General features: G+C 39.1%; 1 long non-coding RNA gene across 1 annotated transcript; it reads left to right on the forward strand.

Moving 5' to 3' along the window:
- The first annotated feature begins 4,104 nt into the window (after positions 1–4,104).
- LOC144456831 (uncharacterized) lies at positions 4,105–21,291 on the forward strand. The gene is made up of 2 exons (XR_013485966.1): positions 4,105–4,704; positions 21,101–21,291. It is a non-coding gene; the product is annotated as an uncharacterized LOC144456831 (long non-coding RNA).
- Positions 21,292–21,415: the final 124 nt, after the last annotated feature.

Genomic DNA, 21,415 nt, shown 5'->3' on the forward strand with positions numbered 1-21,415 from the left:
GGTCTGCCTGCCACAAGTCTCTCCCTACTCCAGTCCATCCTAAATTTAACTGCTAAAGTGATTTTCCTAAACAAAGATCCAACCTGTCATCCCCATCCTCAATAAACTTCAGTGGCTCCCTATCACCTCGAAGATCAATACACAATCTTCTAGTTGGTGTTCAAAGCCCTTCATAACCTAGTTCCCCCACCATAACCTTTCCCATCTTTATATCTTACACCCCTCTTTATACTTTTCCTTCCAGTGACACTGGCCTTCTCGTTGATCCATGAACAAAACATTCCATCTCCCAACTGGGCATCTTCTCTGGTTGTCCCTCCGCCAGGAATGCTCTCTCTCCTCTTTTCAGCTCCTAGTTTCCCTGGCTTTCCAAGTCCTAACTAAAATTCTGCCATCTACAGGAAGCCTTTCCCAACTCCTCTTAATTCTAGTGCCTTCCCTCTGTATTTTGTGTAATTCAAATATGATGTTGCATAATATGTACAGCTTATATAGTTCATATATATATATATATATGTTATATAATGCTTTTTACTATGTGCTTGAATGTTATCTCTGTGTTTGCTACACTGTATGATCTAATTCGTGTACTAGGTACCTACCTGCAAATAGCTAAGTATCTGGGGTACTGTATATGTTACCATACTATATGAAAATTAATGGATATTTAATGTATATTTGCAGATTGTACTTGTGCACTTGATGATATATACAGGAACTATAAATTTTCATTAGAAGGAGATTGTAAGGGACACAAAGCTCTTTGCCCTAATGAGCAGTAACTCAGAACAAGGACTGCCAGCCAGACTTTTACTAAGTGTCTTTTTGAGGCTTATCGAAACTTCAAGGCCATTTGTTTGGTCTAGATATTAACTGCTAGAGGCATAAGGAGAAATGAAATTCATTCACTGCTAACTCAGCCAGTAAGAGGATTTGAAAAGTTCTGGGGTAGGGGAAGGAGAAGACAACACAGTGAGTAAAGTGGGAAAAACTTTTTAGCCATCTTAGTAAGTTGCCTTGAATCTCACTTAAAACTTTTATGGTTATTTATCTTTTCACATAGTTATAGCAAGTCTCCCTACCTAGACTGAAAACTGAACTTCTTTGTATAGACCCTTCCCAATCCCCATCTTAAACAATGCCTAGCATAGTGCCTTGTTTATAAGAGCTCAATACATACTTATTGATTTGATGCCAGACACCCAGGCCTTCTGGAGCTCAAGAAAAGAGTGGGCAGGATGGCAGGAATTCTAGGAATTTTAAAATAGACAACTACAAAAACTCTTGCACTGGAAACACAGCCACAATTCCCTGAATCAGCTCTCTATAATTATAGCACCTAATCACAGGCCAAAGCATGGCAACACTCTTCTATGTAAAAAGATTGTTCAGACTTGATGGGAGTATAAATTATTACTCAAGGGGAGATTTCCAGTATTCAGTGCCCTGATTATTAAGAAAAGGCACAATCTCAGCCTAGGTCTTGGTTACTTGCACAGAATACAGAGATCACAAGAGAGTTATAACCTGAACTATTTTTATTTGATTAATATAACCCCAAATGCAATAACCAATTGCTGTTGAGCAGGAGAGAAGGGGAAGTATTAACCTCCCTCTTCTGATTGTTGTGCTGACTGCCGTCTCTCTCTCTGTCTTCTCAATCTCTTGTCAATGTCCAATTTTAAATTTTTCTTCAGAGGTTTACATTGGTCAGTATTCTCATGTTTAGTACCTTGATTAATCTTATTTCAAGCTAAAGTTTGCTGTTCAATTTGCATTTTCTACCCCACATTCCCCTATGCCATCCCTCTGACCCAGCCTGGCTGGTTTAGTCACTGTCAGGAACTGGAATCCTCTCCTGCTTGCTTCTGATCTAAGACTTTTCTTTCCATCAAAGCACAGTTCAAATCTTACCTCCTCCACCAATACTCCTTGTACCACCTAAAGTAAACCACCAAACACCAGTAGGCTCTCCCTCCACTTAATTCTTGTTTTTGTTTTGTTTGTGTTTGTTTTTTCAAGACAATTGGGGTTAAGTAACTTGCCCAAAGTCACACAGCTAGTGAGTATCATGTGTCTGAGGTCAAATTTGACCATTCTGTCTAAATCCAGCAGATAAAAGCAAGTTAAAAGCAAGACTTCTTGGCTGGTATTACAGTATGGTCTATTATACTGTTGGTTACAGAGCTGGTTGTCTTTGAAGGAAGTGTGAGCCAAGTGAGTGAAATCTGGCAAGGCAGTGAGGTAGGGAAGTCTAGTGTCCCTGGTTGACTTTTCCTGTGTTTGTTCTCTTGTGTTGTATGTATGTGTCCCCAGGGAAACAATACTCCCTGTGTGCTTTATCATACTGTAAGATCTAGAACTGGAAGTGTGCAGGGCTACAGTGCAAACTTTCCAAGATAATAGATACAAAAAACACTGAAAAGGTTGGGGGGACATGTCACAAGGTCAGCCACAGTTGTGGCTTCCACATTTTCTGAGCCTTTCTTTAATCTCTCAGGCATGTCTAGGTCAAGGTTCATGGGACCCTGTTGTAAAAGTAAATTTAATGAAGCTCAGACATGCACACCTCCCCTGATGAAGCCCCGAAGGTGTCTGACTAGGGAGATCTGAGGCCTGTGTTTGAGGAAAGCCAGTCCCCTCATGAAATCTGCACAACAGAGTCAGCTGTCAAAACGCTGAGACAGAAGGAGAGAGAAGTCACTCTCATCTGGGAAGGGGAACTTGCTGTAGTGACACAGCTGCAGCAGGTGGGGAATCAGCTGATGCGCCTCAACCCTTTGTGAATAGGTGGAAGCCGATAGGTTTAGTGGCTGGCAGGCAAGAAGCAACGTTGACCCGGATTGCCTGGCAGCTTACTATTATATTAAATACAGTGCACTGCAGTCTTGAAGAATGCAAGATTATAGGGACTGTAACATTAGGAGAATGCCCCCTATTGTACTACATTTATATGAATCACTGTGTTTGCTTTAGCACTTACTCAGTTGGTTTTAGATCTAGGAAAATGAGTTGTGTGTCCCAAGAAGAACAGAAATCCCACGGAAAGATACCTAAAATTCCATGTCTGTTTATGGGCAGCAGAAGGAACCTGAGGCAAACTCATACACACTGATTCCCCAAACTCTAGGACAGGTATTTTTAACCTGGGGACAGATTTCAGCAAGTCTGGGAATTTGAATAGGAAAAAAAAATTTACATCTTTATTACAATATAACTACTTTCCTTTGCTATCCTATATATTGTATTTTATACATTTTAGGGCCTCATCTGTAGATTTCACCAGACTGCCAAAGAGTTCCATCATATAATAAAAGTTAAGAACCTCTGCTCTCAGGCCATTTAAATCTATCTTCCCAGCTTTTCTCTTCTTTTCATTCCTCCTTGTCTTCCTACAATCTCTTTTCCTGTGTGGCAAATAGAGAGCAACCTGGGACCTAGAACACAGTCCAATCTCTTCCCTACTCCCCAAAACAAACATTCTCATTCCAAGTTGCCCTGTAACTGTTGGGGCTGAAATTCTAGCCTTAGCTCACACTGAATCTTCTCAGCCTCACCCAACTTATGGTCTGTCAATCTTATGAAAATCAGTTGTGAGAACACTTTGCAGCTCCTTCTCCAACATGCCTGAGAGTTGTCAGCTGCAACAATCTTTGTGGCTCTGCTACCTCCCACACACAGCTGTTTCTTTACCTCTTTTCCATTGTGCTTAGACTCTTCCAGGTATCACTTTTGAAAAACATGCTTTCACTCTTGTCCACTGGGTCTGAGATAATGTCTCTGAAGTACGCCTTATGTATGAGGTATTACTTCTATATGACAACCTTGGAAAAAGTAAAAACCCTCTCATAAACAAAACACTCTTAAATCTAATAAGTACAAGTATGTGGGCTTTAAAACCTTGGTTCCAGTCAGTGCTCTGTTACCAAACTAGTACTCTGTGTCCTTGGGCAAATAAATCATTTTACTTTACTTTTTACATTTTACTTTAGTTCTCAGTTATCTCATCTTCAAATGAGGAGGTTGAATACCTTTTTAAATTTAAAATTAATTTAAAATCTTTTTAAAATTAAATATTTTTTAAAAATGAAATTCTGTCCCTCACACATTTTCTCCCCTCTCTTTTCCCCTATTGAGAAAGCAAGAAAAAAAACCCTATTACAAAGACGTATAGTTAAGTAAAACTAATTTCTGCATTAGCCATTTCCAAAAGAAAAAAAACCAGACTGCATTCAGAGCCCTGTCAGGAGATGAGTAGCGCATTTCATCCTGTAATTCTAGTTGGTCATTGCATTGGTCAGAATTCTTGAGTGGTCTAGTGGTCTTTACAGTGTGGTTATTATTGTGTAAATTGTTCTTCTGCTTCTGCTCACTTCATCTTGCATCATAAAATATACAGCTTTCATGGGGACAGTGTTCCTAGAAAACAGCCCCAAAGTAAAAAGACTTGCGTGTTGATACATTGAACCTATGGGAAATTAAGGGTTAGGTCCCCTAGACCACCCCAAACCGTAATCATTCGCTAGAAATTGCTGAAAATACACTTTTCTGCATACAATTCTTTATAACAAAACATTAATTCTGATGATATGCATTTCTCCTAACATAGTAACCATGAAATCACCCATAAAATTCGAGGGAGAGGAGAGGCCATGCTGGATTGGATGAGGAAGGGCAGGAGTACATCATCAGAAGAACACCAAGGTAAAAAAGGGAAAAGGGCAACCTGCCATCTCTAATCTCCCTTTTGGCCCTGTGATTAAACTGTTCCCAGATGAAGAGCATGTGCTTCAGGGTTAGTCCGACTCTGTCTGAACTCCCAACTCCCCTGCTGAGTGGCTAAGCCAGGGGCAGTGGCAGGGGGTGAGGGGTGTGGGTGTAGGCCAGACAATTGCTAGGCTGGCTGGTCCAGAGGGTAGAGGTGACCACCATCTCATTTACCTTCAATTTCCTCATCATGAACTTGAGAGGTTACTTCTGGAGTAGATTCACCAACACTTTTATGAATACTTTCCTCCTATTTTGGATATAAACTTGCTTGCATCCTTCCTCTGGTGTTTTTTTTCCCTCTACTGTGCATAGCTAGGAATGTGGGTTGTCAATTCGAAAGTGAAAGTGAGGTTACTAATAAAATCACTTTAATGCTTGAAGTCCTAAAAGTCAAAGGGCAAGGCTGAGGATTCACTGTATTTCTTAACTATATTTAGGTGGTGCCGTGGATAGAACAGCAAGGCAGATTGTGACTAGGGTAGAGGGGAATTACAACAAGGCTTTGATAGTATTGTAGAGGGAGGCATCAAGCAAGAAATTCTGACTAGAGAAATCAGGGAAAGCTTCATAGAGGAGGTGCCATTTGATCTTGGTCTTGAAAGATGGATGGGATTTTGAAAACATAGAAGGCAAAAAGGAGGGAACTGTTTGAGGAGAGGAGAAAGTGTTCACAAGATGATAAGCTGACCAGTTTGTCTGGAATGTAAAATGGGTAAAGGGACATAGACTGGAAAGTTTGGTTGAAGACAGGAAGTAGATAACACCGAATGCCCGATTAATAAATTTGAACTTTATTCTGTAGGGAACTAGGTAGTGCAGTGTATAGAATGCTGGGCTTGGAGTCAGGAAAATCTGAATTCAAATCCAGCCTCAGAAACTTACTGTGTGACTATAAACAAGCCATGTAACCTCGATTGTCTCAATTTCCTCATCTATAAAATGGGGATAATAATCACACCTATCTCCCAAGCTGATTGTGAGGATCAAGTGAAATCATAATTGTAAAGCACATAGCAAAGTACCTGGCATATAGTGAGCACTATTAGTTATTATTATTACTTAAGGTCCTTTTAAAGTCTAACACTTTAAGTTCTATAACCTAGTCTCTTCAGTTGCCCAATCTTTTTTCTGATCAGAACATCAGGGACTATTCTAATCACATATCTTGTAATGTAATTGAAAATGCATTTTCTGTACTTTCCAAGAACATTGGCTTTTCTAATGTGCATGTCTTTTTAAGTTAGCTTAAAAAATGTCAAACTAGAGTAAAGTTTCTTAAACTGGATCTGAGGGAGTCAGAACCCTTGTTCCTTTTTTTTTCTTTTCAGAGCTATACACTCTGGTGTTTCTGAGATGGAGACCCAAGTGAGTCTTGGGTAAATCTGGGGTTTGTGGCTGTGGGGTGATATATAGTGTATGATGTGTGTACAAATGAAAAAGTGAATTCACATCAGTAAGTGTCTGCATCTATAAGTGACTAGTGCCTGATCAGCACTGAGCTAGATGTTTCCTACGAGATACAAGAGAATTACAAGTGGTCCTAGCCTCTCACTGCTTCTCTTTTACCAGGCTGTAACAACTTGGTCCATGCTGCTGCTGATGGGTAGGGCAGATTTAGAACCCCAAACTCTAGCCTTTGCTGTTAATCCAGGGCCCCAGCTGCAAGTCAATGGACTGAGATAGGGGTTAGAATGAATTGTTGACTAGTGATAGAAAATCTTGGTAGCTGTAAAGAAAAATTGGGAGGGATCTGGGGAGAATAATAGACTAAGAGATAATTCATTAGCTAGGTAGAGGAAAAGAGGCATAGCTATCAACAATGAGTAACAGAATTCTGAGAGGCTAGTGAGTAAACCCTATAATTTGTTGAACTCTTACAGTATTCTGTGGGCTGATATCTTTTCAAGGCAGTTCTTATGAATCAGCCGACATTCATTCAACACTCCCCAGTTCAGACTAAAACCTCTCACTTCTCTGCGTCTTTCCACTTTTCTCTAGGTTGTTTCTTCACAAGGTAACAAGAAATATGCAGGACAGGCAGTCTGCTTTTTGCCAATTCTATTTAATTCAACAATCAAGTTGAATGTGCGAGACACCATACTAGTCACTAGGAATGCAAAGATAAAATGACAGTCTTTGCCTTGAAGGAGTTTACATTCTCAGGATGGGGATAGGACAGGCAAAGGAGAAAAGTCCATTCAAAGATATTGAGGAAAAGAGAGAGCCCTTTAACCGGTGGGGGAATGGGGTGGGGTACAAATCAGGAAAGGTTTCAAATAGGAAGTGACATATAAGCTGTGACTTCAGTAAAAATAAGGATTTTGAGAGGAAGATAAGAGATGAAATGTAGAATCTGGGAAACAGATAGTAGCCCAGTTTGGCAAGAACACAGAGTGCATTGAAAAGAATGATATGAAATGCTTTGAGAAGGCCGGTTAGAGCTATATTATGAAGGGTTTTAAATAGCAAACTAAAGGAATTTGTGTTTTATTCTGGGGTCCATGTGAAGTCAGTGAAAATTTTTCAAGAGGGGAATGACATGGTCAGATGTGTGCTTTAAGAAGGTTATTTTGACAGTGTGCAGATGGGTTGGGGAGGAGGAAAGAATGGAAGCAGGAAAAGCCAGACCAGAAGGCTTGTGGTAAGAACCCACACTAGGGTGATAATGATGTGACTAGAGGAAAAGACTGATGTGAGAACTGTTGTGGAGGCAGACCTGACAGCACTCTACCACTTCAGATTTTACTGAACCACTCATCTGGTAATATGTAAAAAATAGCTTCAGTGCTCCCTTTTTCTATGAAGGGCACCATCACATTTCCAGTTCCCGTTGCAATGACTCTTCTTTCTCCTTCAGTTGCCAGTTGTCTTAGATTCCAACCATGACAATAAGTGGGGCCTGTGAGAAGTGACTGACCCCTATTGAGAGTTGAGGTGAATTCCTGGAGTTCATCTCACTTCTCAACAGGAGTCAGGCACTGTTCCTAGGAGGCGGAAAGCAAAGAGCAACAAGGAACATCAAACCTGAGTCTCTGCCACCTTGCTAAAACCACATCCAGGTCAGTATTCGAAGTCACAGAGACTATACAGGACTGTGGAAAAGGTTATTTTCAGGGGTTCTTTTGACTCTCTAAGACCTGGGATATGAATCCTTTTTTTTGTGCCCACCAATTTATAAAGTAAACTGTTTTGTATTTTGAGCTTTGCAAGCCATTTTATAAAGGGAATTGATGTCTAGCCTTGTGAGAGTGTCAGATAGTAACAGTCTCGGGGCCCTCATTCGTGGGGACAATGAGCCAGAAAAATAAAATGTCCCTGAAGGAGAGAATAATTGAATAACACTTCTCTTTTCTGTTGTTTTTGCCTAATATTGAGCAGTCATGCTTGTAGCTTTGAATAAACTGAGGAGAGAAATGGCGAAAGGGACAAATGTTAGATTTTAAAATTGTTTTTCAGTAGAAGAAAAAACTGTCATCACAACCACCATCAAACATTTAAACATCAGCTACTTTCAATTTCACTTGAAGGTCAGTGAAATGATTTTGAAACCTCCTTATTGCTATAGGGAGATATATTGGAAAATTTTTCAAGCACCATTTGTACAAACATTTATTAAGCACCTATTGCATAGGGAGCATTATGTTAGGAGGAGGATAAAAGGAGAGAAAGGTTTCCCCAGTAGCCAGAATATATCACCAAATGAAGGGCTCTGCTGCTGACAGAGTGTGCTTAATAAAGGCATTAGTGAGGAGTACATAGGAAGAGAATAATGACCTGGCCTTTTGCTTACCTTTGTTCTGGTTCTGGTTTATTTGTATGTTAAAGCCAGAGAGGAGTTTGGGAATGCCTAACCCTAAGTGACAAAGATATCTGGAAGAGAGAGGTCGGGGCTCTCTGCTGAAGGACAAAAGTAAAAAGGCTTCATCTTAGCATGGGGGCTCTCTGCCTGACTTTTTTACTGGGCTGAGCAGCTATGCCTTAGTAAGTCCTTATTAAAAGTGCTAGCTGTTATCTCCCTGATGTGGTCAGGCTGATAGCTCTTCCAGACAGCTTTGTCACTTAAAGTTAGACATTCCCAGCATCTTTTCTAGTTTAACATACACATGAATTTAAACCAAAGAGAAAATAAGCAAAGGAGGTAAGATCATTTTTGTCTTCCCATATTCCTGCCGTTATTGTGGATACCTACCAGGAACAAAACCTGTAGCTTTGGGACTATGTTTTAGCCTCAGAAAAGCCTTGCTATTTCTCCATAGGAATATAAGGCACTGGAAAACAATTCTAGGGAAGCAGGTGTTATGGCTTATCTTTGACACCAGACAAACCTCAGCTCTCTGTTATTTTCAATGGAGTGGTGGAGGAGGGACTCTCAGAAACTCGTTTCTCCCTGTGGCTTCTAGCTCAAATCATCTACCAGGACATATTGTGTGTTGCCAGTAGATCCCTCAGTGTCTGCAAGAGGAGGAAACATGTCCAGCAGAAACCTTATCCACTAGCTATTAACTCCCCTCTGCTTTCTCTTTCCCTTTGACCTTGGCTTCCTAACTTAACCTTGCAGCCACAGGTTCCCCCACAATATCCTTGGGGTTGACATATCCTGATTCTAGATTATATGGGGAGATTTAAGTCCTACTTCCAGACATGTGTGATAAGGGCTGAAGGCTTTGTACTTTGAAATGGTGAAGAGTCCCTTTATTATAAGTGGAATTGGAAGTGCTGATTTAACTCTGTGGGTATATGAAAAGCAGTAACTGCTTGCTCAGTCTCTCTTCACTTCCAGTTGCAAATCCTGTCAGGATCATTTCAAGTAGCTTCCCAAGAGGGAGCTGTGAAAAGGGGCAATTTGCCTTAATCCCCACTCTATCCCTGACGCAGCCATAAATATATAGCATTTAAGGCTTAGATCCTACCTAGGTAAGGCTGAGCCTGGGTTTAGGCTACCTCTTTTGTGTTTGTTCTTTCCATATCTTAGGTGAATGAGTACCTACCCTGAGATGGCTATGTCCAGTCTTGCAGATGACCTTGTGAGTTTGAGAGGTACAGAGGACCCAAGTCCCATTAGGCTGGAACTAAATAGCAGCAAGAGAGAATTCCCTGGCAACTCCTCCAGGGCTCTTGGAGAGAATTGGTACCAATAATAAGATTGTCTCAGGCCTGGCCATTTTACCAGTAGAATTGTTTGGACAGTGCAGAGCTGAGGTAGAATTTAAAATGCCTAATTAGTAGTCCTGCAAGCTGCATTATATTCCTGGAGAAGTTTAAATATCAGCCTCCCAGTAGAGTGTAACAGTAGTTATAAATCAGACTACTCATTCCTGTTTTAAATTATTCTGTTAGTGTACACTATGAGTTTAGCCAGTCCTCAAGTCAGTTGTCAGTCACCTACATGGTAAGCAGAAGGTCTCAGCCATTTAAATTCAAGGGCAGTTAAATTCAAGGTGACTCATGCTAAGCCCCATGTAGCCTCAATCTCCTGCAATGTGAGCAGGAAGTCCCAATCTCCAGAAGGGAAGGGGTCCCCCAGACCTATATGCCAATGGACAAGTCCCATATCCTTCTAACTTATTCCCTCTTATACCTTCAAGTTTCCTGTTTCAGAGAAATAGGGATCATCAGAAACTACCAGATTTTCTCTCTCTGAATCATCACTATTTTTGGAGGGGGGGTATTTGATTTTATTTCTTAATATATTTTGTTTTCCCCTCAATTAAATGTTAAAACAATTTTTAATATGTGGTTTTTTTAAAGTTTTGAGTTCCAAATTCTATCCTTCCCCTCTCCGCTCCCTAAGACAGTAAGCAATCAGATATAGGTTACACATGTGCAATCTTGTAAAACATTTGCTTATTAGTCATTTTGTACAAGAAGACTCGAATAGTAATCATAATCTCAGACAAAATTAAGGCTAAAATAGATTTAATCAAAAGAGAAAAATAGGGAAACTACACCATGTGTCAACCATATTCATCAATGTTGTTTTGGACTATTTAAAACAACTAGACAGTATAAGGTTGGAATATTGTTATGATATAGGAAATGATAAATTGATGTATTTGGAAAAATATGGAGGGCAGCTAGGTGGCGCAGTGCACACAGCACCGGCCCTGAAGTCAGGAGTACCTGAATTCAAATCCGGCCTCAGACCAAACACTTAACAAGTTACTAGCTGTGTGACCCTGGGCAAGTCACTTAACCCCAATTGCCTAAAAGTAAAAAAAAAAAATATGGAAAGACTTGGACATATGAAGGAAGAGGTTATCCTCTCTCAGAGAACCAGAGGACAAATAAGTATAGTACAGTCTTACATAGATGCATATGAATGTATATGTCTATATATGAGTATGATTATAGATATCTAAGTATATGTATGTAATATGGGTATATGTATGAATATGTATATATGTATATTTTAGTGTGTATGTGTCTAGATGTATGCATATTGATATGTGTATATATCTATATATAAAAATATCCATGGTTAGTTGTACTCTTCTGGGAAAAAAGAACAAAGTAAAAAGTGCATAGCAGAGAACAAAAGAAAACTTACAAGGAAGCAAAGGAAAGATGGACAGCTCTTAACACAGTGCATAGTTTTTATTATATTGGTTTTCTTGAAATGGAAAGTTGTATATTTTGAATCCCTCTCTCACATTCTTCTGTGCATGTGGCAATGCTTTTTTGCTTTTTTGCTTTTGTATTATTTTTGTTTTGGTATTTAAGTTTGTTCCTTTTTTCTTTTCTTATTTTGTATTCAAGTTTAAAATTTTTTTAAACTTACCAAAAAAAAAAGACTCAAATAAAAGAAAAAGAATGAAAGAAAGTAAAAAATAGCATGTGTCAGTCTGTATTCAAACAATATCAGTTCTTTCTCTGGAGGTGGATAGTATGCTTTATCATTAGTCCTTTGGGATTGTCTTGGATCATTGTGTTGCTGAGAATAGCTAAGTCATTCACAGTTCTTCATCAAACAATATTGCTGTTACTGTGTACAATGTTCTCCTGGTTCTGTTCACTTCACTATGCATCAGTTCATGTAAGTCTTTCTGGGTTTTTCTGAGATCACCTTGTTTGTCACTTCTTATAGCACAATAATTGAATCATCACTGTCTTGATCCCAAGCTCAGGGGAAAACAATAATAATTGAAATAGATAAGAGCACTGGGTGGGCACAGGTTACATGTAAAGTGAGCAAATTGGATTAAGGTCCCTTCCAGCACTAAATCACATAACCTCGTGTAACAGAGGTGGTAGAGGTACTTTTGCTGCTTGGCCATTCTGGTGGTTAACAAGCTAGATCACAGTTTAAAGAGTTATCCTTCTCTGGGTTTGCATTTAAGCAGAAGTTAAAGCTTTAAGCTAAAATAATACAGTTCTAAGGTATTAACCACTTGGAGGCTCAAGGAAAGTGTTTGTGGAGCAGTAGGACTGTTCTTGAAATCAAATGAATTCCCATGGCCAGCCAGGGTTCTAGAAACTGAAAGAGGCAGTGGTGAAGAGATATTTAGACTGGGTAAAGCTGGCAGTAAGTGAAGAGTTCATATGTTCATACACTTAGCTAACTGCAGAAGCCTACACCCTGGAGATAAGGATGAATGGGAAAGTCAACGCTGGCCAGATAAAATCAACTATGAGTCATTTTCTAAAATTATCCTCAAAATCCAGTTCATAACTGCTCCTCAGAAAATCCCAGATATTTCACCCACACCCAGTCATTCACAGGAAAATCAAAATAATTGATTTTTTTTTTTGGTTATTGAAATACTAGCTTCAACTGTAATAATAGAGCTTATCACTTACACTTAGTCCTGTAGCTTATTACCATGCTTTTACAGTTGCTGTTAGCTATAGTGTGTGTCAAGAGAGCTAAAAATATAGTTGAACCATAAAAACCACCTGTTAGTTTTCACTTCTCTAGAAAGCATTAATAAAATGCAGTCTCACACCCTACGTATATAAGGATTTGGGGGAGTGGAGGTTTTAGGTTTTTGGTTTTTTTGTTCTTTGGAGAGAGAAAAGGAAGGAGAAAAGGGAGTGGAGGAAAAAGGAGAAAGGGAGGGGGAAGGGAAGGAGTAAAGAAAGAGAAAGGAGACATCTAGACTTGTTAGGTTCATAGTCATACTGTACAGTCCAGGGGACCCTCTACATACAGGCCCACAGAAAGCTATTTAAGCCCACATTTAAGGCATTTTGTGGATCAGCAGCCACTCTTAACCACAGTTTATGAGGCCCCATTGCTATGTTTCTTTTACTAACTAGACCAACTAGAGGTCTATTAGTTTAAAGCAAAGACATTTACTCAAACAGCATAGCAAAACTGTTGAAAGATTCAAACACGAATTCAGAAAGTCATCCACAGGCATCCCACCAGGGAGGTTGGGTACACCTACAAGAACCTCGTGTGAAGGGGCACTCATATAGGAAACTTGGGTGACCAGGGAAAACATACGTCTGATATTAGCATAGTGCTTGGCACATAGTAGGTGCTTAATAAGTGTTTAGTGGATTGGAGATTGCCCAACTGCCGATTACCCTTGTTACTGAGCTGCTTTCTGCTACCATCTACTGGTTGTCAGCTATAAAGCAGCCTCTTTGCTGAGCACAATTGTTCCCCTTTCTAAGATCTCAGTTCAGTCTCTAACTGTCTCTTTTTGAGATAAAGACCCAAGATGGCATCCACATCTGCCTTTTTGAATTGTCTTTTCTTTGATGCTTTCTAGACTTTTTCAGTCCAACTCTTATCTGAATAATTTTAAAAATTTGGTCTGAAACTGATTTTATTAGCATTTGAAACTCTTAGCAAGGAAAATTCCTTCCACAATACAGATTAGCAACTATTCTACAATTTATAATCTTAAAGATTTGCCCGGGGCACTCAGAGGTAAAGTGACTTGCCCAGGTCTCATAGTCAGTATGTGTCAGAGACAGGACTTAAACCTGGAGCTTTCTAACTCAGACTGGTTTTTCACCTTTTACACCATGCTGCCTTTCTTATCCGAGGGCATGATCAGAAAATTTCCTTTAATGTATAAAAGATGGAAGCAAAGTCGGGTAAGAGAAAATTAATATGAGAACATGGCAAAATACTGTCAAAATAGTGTCAGCAATGCAAAAAAGTTCAGAATAAACTGAGGCTAATGAGGGAAGCTAAGGACAAAAAAAAGGGGGGGATTTTTCTCTTTTGGGGAGAAAAAAAAGAGGATTTAGGAAGGGATAGGAATTTTGCTTGAGATAGATAGGAAAATTTTATTGTATTTTCTGCAGAGAAGAAATTACTTTTACACCAAAAATGACAGAACAAATATGCCTCATGGAAATCTGATACCCAGGATAAGTAAAGAGATAGTTAAGAGAACACCTAGCTGACCTTGATAAACCCAAGCCACTTGGCTCAGATGAACTACATCCTCTGATCCTAAAAGAACTGGTAGGTGTGAATGGACCAATTGCCAAACTACTGTCAGAGATACTGAAAAGATCATGGAAAATGAGAGAGGTACCACAATATTGGTGAAGGGCAAATGTCCTAAATTTTTAAAAAGGGAAGAGACAAACTAGTCCAACGAGCTTGACTTCAATTCCTAGGAAAATTCTAGAACTGGTCATTAAAGAAGTGGTTGGTGAACTTCTAGAAATCAAAGCAATAATTACAAAGAGCCAGCAGGGCTTCATTGAGAACAGGTCATTCCAGACTAATCTCATTTCCTTTTTTGACAAAGATTACTAAACTAGTAGATGGTGGGGTTGCTTTGGATATAGTTTATCTAAATTTTTAGCAAAGTTTTTGACAAAGTTCCTCAAACTGAGAGGTATAGATTAGGGAAGAGAAAGGAATATGCATTTATATAGCACCTACTATGTGCTGAGTGATTTTTTTTTTACAAATATCTCATTTGATCCTCAAAATAGCCCAGTGAAGTAGGTGCTATTATTATCCCCATTTCACAGTTGAGGAAACTGAGTCAGAGGCTAGCTAAGTGACTTGCCCAGAGTTGCACAGATAGTGTCTGAGGCTACATTTGAACTCAATGTCTTGCTAGATGAAGCCGTGGAAACAAACATGAAATATATAAACCTTGACATACTTGTGTATGTATATACCTGTTTAGAAAGCTACATGTGTACACATAAGTTTGTTCAGTCATTTTCAGTCATGTTTGACTCTTCTTGACCCCATTCGGGGTTTTCTTGGCAGGGATACTGAGTAGTTTGCCATTTCCTTTTCTAGCTCATTTTACAGATGAAGAAACTGAGGCAAAGCAAGGTGAAATGACTTGCCTAGGGTCACACAGCTTATAAGTATCTAAGGCCAGGGTTGAACTTAGGAAGATGAGTCTTCCTGACTCTAGGTGCAGCACTCTATGCACTGAGCAATCTAGCTGCCCTAGTACACATGAATATCTATACACACATTCATATATGGGATAGCCTTGTTTTTTGTTTGTTTTTAAGAAACTATTCTAAACCACAGATTACAGTGAATAAGTGTCACGGTGTGCTTTTCTTTTCTTTTCTACCCCAGGGCCCTCCCCCTTGGTAGGAGCTTTCCTAAAGCAGAGTGAACTAAAGAGTAGTTATTTTGTTTTGCCTTGTTTAATGCAGTTGGCTTGTCCACGACAAGTTGTATTAATCAAATCATATTTTAAATACACCATAGAAGTTTAAAGGACTCTTGTAGTACATCATTTCATAAAGCAAAGCCTCCTTTTATGCATTTGTTGCGGTGTAAGAGGTTGAGAGGTTGTGACCCCTTAAAGACCGGAGTACAGTACGGGTTGTCTGGAATGAATTCACAGACTCAAGCATTCTTTAATTCAAGGTGGCAAAGATTTATTGTTACGCTTTTCAGCGGGCAAGGGTTCTTAAGGATCCTGCCAGAGACTGAGAATGCAGCTAGGGTTTATATGGAAAAGAGCATGGGAAAGAAATGCCAGGAACACTGATGAGGTAATCCAAAAGTGCAGGTGTCTTTGGGGGCTATGAATGGGAAAGTACAGGGAGTATACCAGACAGGGAGGGAGATGACAGAGGTATGGATCTTTGGAGTCTGGCAGGAGGCAGAGTCCTTGGGCTGGCCAAGGACAGAACTCCTTGGGCTGGGCAAGGCACCCCTCTCCCTCTGTCTTGATGAGAGAATGTTCTGCAACAAGGGAAAGCTTTCTTACAAGACAGGAACTACTAAGGAATTGGGAGGCTTCCAGAGACATGATCTGAGGGCAGAGGCCTGAGCAGCCCAGCTCTGTGTAGCTGTACCTGGGAGAGAGATAAGGGTTGTGCTGAGGCCCATGCATGAATAACTGCTAGGCACAGTGTCCTTGGGCTGGGGAATGGTTGTTAGAGACAGTGTTTCTGAGACTAGGGAGAAATTGGGGTACAAGTACAAGCACAAGCACCCCATCACATTCATATAATAGATCAATCATTTTGTTAATAAAAATAATTATTCCCTTATTGATTAGTTGGGTGTTTTTGGTTTTAAATGAGCATTTTTTATATTTGGTTTGGTAAATCCGGGCACTGTGTAGTTCAAATAATGAGACATTTTTGTCATTTTCTTATCATTTGGTACATTGTTTTGAGACTTCATACACAGACTCGTAATCAAAACTGTCACATTGGCTTCGTGCACATTGGATCCCTAAACAAAGTCATTCAGCTGCTTTTAATAGCAATATGCAACCCACTTATGATGAGGAGAAAAACTTGTCCTCCAAAGTCCTGAAATTAGACTTCCATTAGTGCCTCAGGCCAGAAATGTAGCTTACATTGATCCTTCCTAGGTCCCATCTTATTAGATTCAATCCATTCTTCCAACTTCTTGAAGTCTTCTTGGATCCTTGTTCTTTCATCCAACCTGGATGAAAGGGGTTGAATCACTGGCTCACCAGGATCTAAAGTCACCAGCATAGAGTATGAAGAATCAGTGCTCTTCTTTACCTTTGTGAAGAATTTTCCAAATGTTTGTTGCCAAAAAAGACCACTGGCCAAAGAATGGCCCCCCTTTTTTTTTTTTTGGCTAGGCAATGGGGTTAAGTGACTTGCCCAGGGTCACACAGCTAGTACGTGTTATGTGTCTGAGGTCAGATTTGAACTCAGGTCCTCCTGAATCCAGGGCCAGTGCTCTATCCACTGAACCACCTAGCTGCCCCTTAAGAATGGCCCTTTTTTTAAAGCATATCTGTGTAAGAAAGCTTATGAAGGGAGACTGAATGTACATAGCAATTGAAGCAATTATAGTTACTTCTCCAATCAAAGCCATAGCCCCTGAGCTACCTGGCTGTTTTAGCTTGTGGGTAATCCAGAAGAGACATGATGTCAGCCTACTGTTATGCTGGCAGCTATGTTGGAAGACCTCTTGTGGCTGGAGAGCAGGCTTCCTGAAAACGTTTGAAGGGCACAAAGGTGATTGGAATACAGACTGGATCATCTGTGCAAGGAATGAGTGGTAGTGAGCAATTAGAAAAGTTTCTTTCATTTTTTCTATAAGCCTTTGTGCTATTTCACCACAGACATTTCAAGACAGAGTTCTTTTCCTTTACCCTCCAAAATTTAATCCTCTTTTATAACAAAGAAGTAGTGGCACAAAAATACCGGTGATAATGACTTTTATCTGATAGTTCATAAAACATTCTCCTTTAATGGTCTCCATCTTCTCTACTATCAGAAGTGGTAATGTTTTTAAATTTTATTTTTAATTTATGGAATAAAACAAGCATTTCCCTCACACAGTATAGTGAAAAAGATTTATTGTACTTAAAACCGCAAATCTACTATGTACAACTTGCTGTTTCTTTCAAATATACAATAAAATTATAATGTAAATTTCTTTTTCTTCCCATCTCTCTTACACCCTAGAGATGGTTACCTTTAGACACAAATAAATGTGTGTATGTGTGTGTTCGTATAATATATATGCATATATGTAAAATTATTCTATACATACCTCAGTTTATCAGTTCTTTCTCTGGATGCAGATAGCATCTTTCTTCATATGTCCTTTATGTTTAATTTGGGTATTTGTAATAGATAAAATAATTTATTCGCTCAAAGTTGTTCTTAAAACAATATTGTTGTTACTGTGTACATGTTCTCTTGTTTCTACTCATTTTTTCGCTTTCATTATTTCAAGCAAATCTTTCCATGTTTTTCTAAAATCTTATAGCTCAACATTTCTCATAGCACAGTGGTATTCCATCACATTCATGTACCACAACTTGTTCAGCCATTCCCCAATTGGTGGGCATCCTTGCAATATCCACTTCTTTCCCACCAGAAAGAGAGCTGCTATGAACATTTTAGAACATTTGGTTCTTTTCCTTTTCCCCTAATCATCTTTGGAGATAGATCATGTGGTGGTATTGCTGGGTCAAAGGGTCTAGGTAGTTTAATAACTCTGGGCATGATTCCAGATTGCTCTCCAAAATGGTTGGATTATAGTATTAGACCAACTATGAATTAGTGTCTCTGTTTTTCCTCATCCCCTCCAACATTTGTCACTTTCCCTTTCTATCATTTTAACCTATCTGTTAGGTGTAAAGTGATGTCTCTAGTTTGTTTTCATTGACATTTCTCCAATCAGTAATGATTTAGATTATTTTCATATGACTATAAATTGTTTTGATTTCTTCATTGGAAAACTGCCTGTTCATATCCTTTGACCATTTACTAATTGTGGAATGATTCCTATTCTTATAGGTTTGACAAAGTTCTTTATATATTTTAGATATGAGACCTTTAATACACTACCTGTAAAAATTTTCCCCCAATTTTCTGCTGTTTTTGTTTTATTTATATAGAATCTCTTTAATTTAATGTAATCAATATTATCTATTTTATACCTGACTTTGCTGTCTGTCTCTTGTTTATTTATAAATTGTTCACCTATCCATAAGTCTGATAAATGTAGTCACCTTTTTTTCAGTTACTTATAATTCAGCATATTTTGGTGGGTTTTTTAAAAATTATATGTTTGTAATTTTGTGTACTATGTTCTGTTGGGTCTGCTCATTTTACACTGTGTCAGTGAATGTACATCCTCTACTGCTTCTCAGAATTCCTCATCTTTCTTATTTTCAAGTATATAAATGACAGGAAATCCATATGCCATTTTTTCTAGATGTTCCTTACTGGTGAGAATTCAGTTTGTTTCCAGATCTTTGCTGCCTAAAAGAGTGCTCTTATGAATGTTTAGTGTAAAAACTCAGTTGATCTGGTTATACAGAAAGGGAATGGCAACATGGTACAGTGAGAATAGCCCTGGATTTGCAGCTGAGAGGACCTGGTCTCAAAGTGCACATCTACCATTCATTCCCTTTTTGACCTTAAGCAAGTCACTTTTCTTCTCTAATGAGCAAATTAGACTTGAAAGTCTCTTCCAGCTGTAAATATATGAATTGAAAAGTTGTGGTCCTTTATCACCCTTTTCAGCAGTAAAAAAAATTGTTCACATGCTGTTACAGACAGGAGATTGTAGTCCCCCATGTTTGCCTTTGCTCTTCTGGTTCCAGGAGCATTGAACACAATGGTTGGTGTTCATTTCAGAGCACCACATTTTAAGGAGCACAGCAACTGGATGAAAAGAAGAAGGTAACTGCCTTAGTGGTGAAGTGGTCAGGCCAATTGGTCAAAGGAACTGGCTGTATTAGGATTGGAAGAGAAGACTTATAGCCACATGATAGTTCTGTTTTTTGTTGTTGTTTTTTGTTTTTTTAAGGCAATTGAGGTTAAGTGACTTGCCAAGAGTCACACAGCTAGTAAGTGTCAAGTGTCTGAGGTCAGATTTGAATTCAGGTCCTCCTGACTCCAGGGCTGGTGCTCTACCCACTGCACCACCTACCTGCCTCTCATGTGATAGCTCTGTCTTGAGCTACTTCATTTTCATTGTTTATTTCAGTAAGTAGAAATGGAATTAGCCATAATACTGCTTCAACTTAGAGGGCAGAAGTAGGAGCTATGGGTGCACATTGTAAAATAAGAATACACATGCAAAAACCACACATTTAAAACTGATGTCATTGGAACCTTTTACCATGATAAGAATATATTGAGCACCTACAAAGTGCCAGGCATCATACTGAATGTGGAGGATACAAAGTATGACAGTAATGGCGCATGTCCTCCAGGAGCTTACCAAACAATTGGGAGGAGTTCTGTTTTCAGAATGTTTATTCATTTAGTTTTTAATTCATAGAACAAAACAAGCATTTCCAAAACATACTACGATAAAAGAAAAAAGATGATTGCATGTGAAACTCCGAGTCTGTTATGTACAGCTTGCCATTTCTTTTAAATATATACAAAGTTATCATGTAAATTTCTTTTCTTTCCCTTCTCTCACCCCCAATCCTAGAGATGGCTGCTACTATGAGATAGGGGTGTGTGTGTGTGTGTGTGTGTGTGTGTGTGTCTGTAATAGTTATTTCTGATTATGGACTTCTTAAGTCCCTGCTGTGTACCAGACACTATACTGGGCTGCAAATAAATAAATGAACCCATCTCTTATAGCAAGGGAAAGATGAAATGACTGAGGAAATGAACATTCAATCTTTTGGGCATATCAATTTTATATTAAGACATGACAATTGCAGAGCAAACTGGGACCAGGCCCCTTCCTCAACTTTTGGCTAGACCCCCGAATATAGGGGAAGATGTACTTATATACATTAAAAGCAAACAAAGCCAATTAATTAGAAGCAAATAGCACAATATTACATAATCTGATTTCTAATTGGAGGAACGATTATTGGCTTTGTATGTGAAGGGGTGAGTGGGGCAATAGGTTCAATTTCCTGAATTCAGAAAAAGGTGTACCTGTCCCGTCAACTGTCTGTATACAATCAAAGGAACTTAGAAAGAATAACTAATTGTTCACTGTGGGGCCAGTTTGCAGATAAGACATATGGGTGGCTTGAAATGTAGAATTGTGAGAACTCCTTATATCAGTCTTTTTGGATCTGACTGGGTTTCTGGTCAGCATAACCTAGGTCCTTAGTTAAGGGTCTCCAAACAGCAAGGAAAGAGAGGTGTTCTGATTTCCCAGCCAGGAAGGACTAGGTTCAAACAATGCAAAAATTTTTTCTCCCAATTCCCTCAATTGAATAAATTTTTTTCACAAGACAAGTTGGACTAGACCTATAATTGAACAGAAGAAGAACTGAGCTACCTCCAGAATTGAGTCAGTCCACAAAATGGAGTCAGTGTGGTTGACTCAAATTGCATGTACCACTTGCTGTCCTAATGCCCTGCATTCCATCACCCTGCTGGCAAGCAGTTTACATTTGAACTTTATAGGAGAGCTATAGCTGGGTAAGCACAATTGTTTTTGTTATTTCAGGAATCAGTGACATTCAAGGATGTGGCTGTGGAATTCACCCAGGAAGAATGGGTACAATTGAACCCATCTCAGAAAAAGTTGTACAGGGATGTGATGCTGGAGAACTATAGAAACTTGGTCTCTTCAGGTAAGAACAGCTACCCCTTTGGAGTCTTGATATATACTATGACAACTTTCAAGATTTTAAAAGGTATTCTTTGGTGTACAAGAGGAAAATATTCCTAATCCTTTTGTAACCAAGAGACAAATTAATTGTGCTATCTGTTTCCAGGAAAAAGGTCTTTGCTTGGAGTTTCACTTCCGGGAGCCAAGATG

Source organism: Phascolarctos cinereus, unplaced genomic scaffold (assembly GCF_003287225.1).
Source record: "Phascolarctos cinereus isolate Bilbo 61053 unplaced genomic scaffold, phaCin_HiC Scaffold_1;HRSCAF=81, whole genome shotgun sequence".
In the NCBI taxonomy this organism is placed as follows: domain Eukaryota; kingdom Metazoa; phylum Chordata; class Mammalia; order Diprotodontia; family Phascolarctidae; genus Phascolarctos; species Phascolarctos cinereus.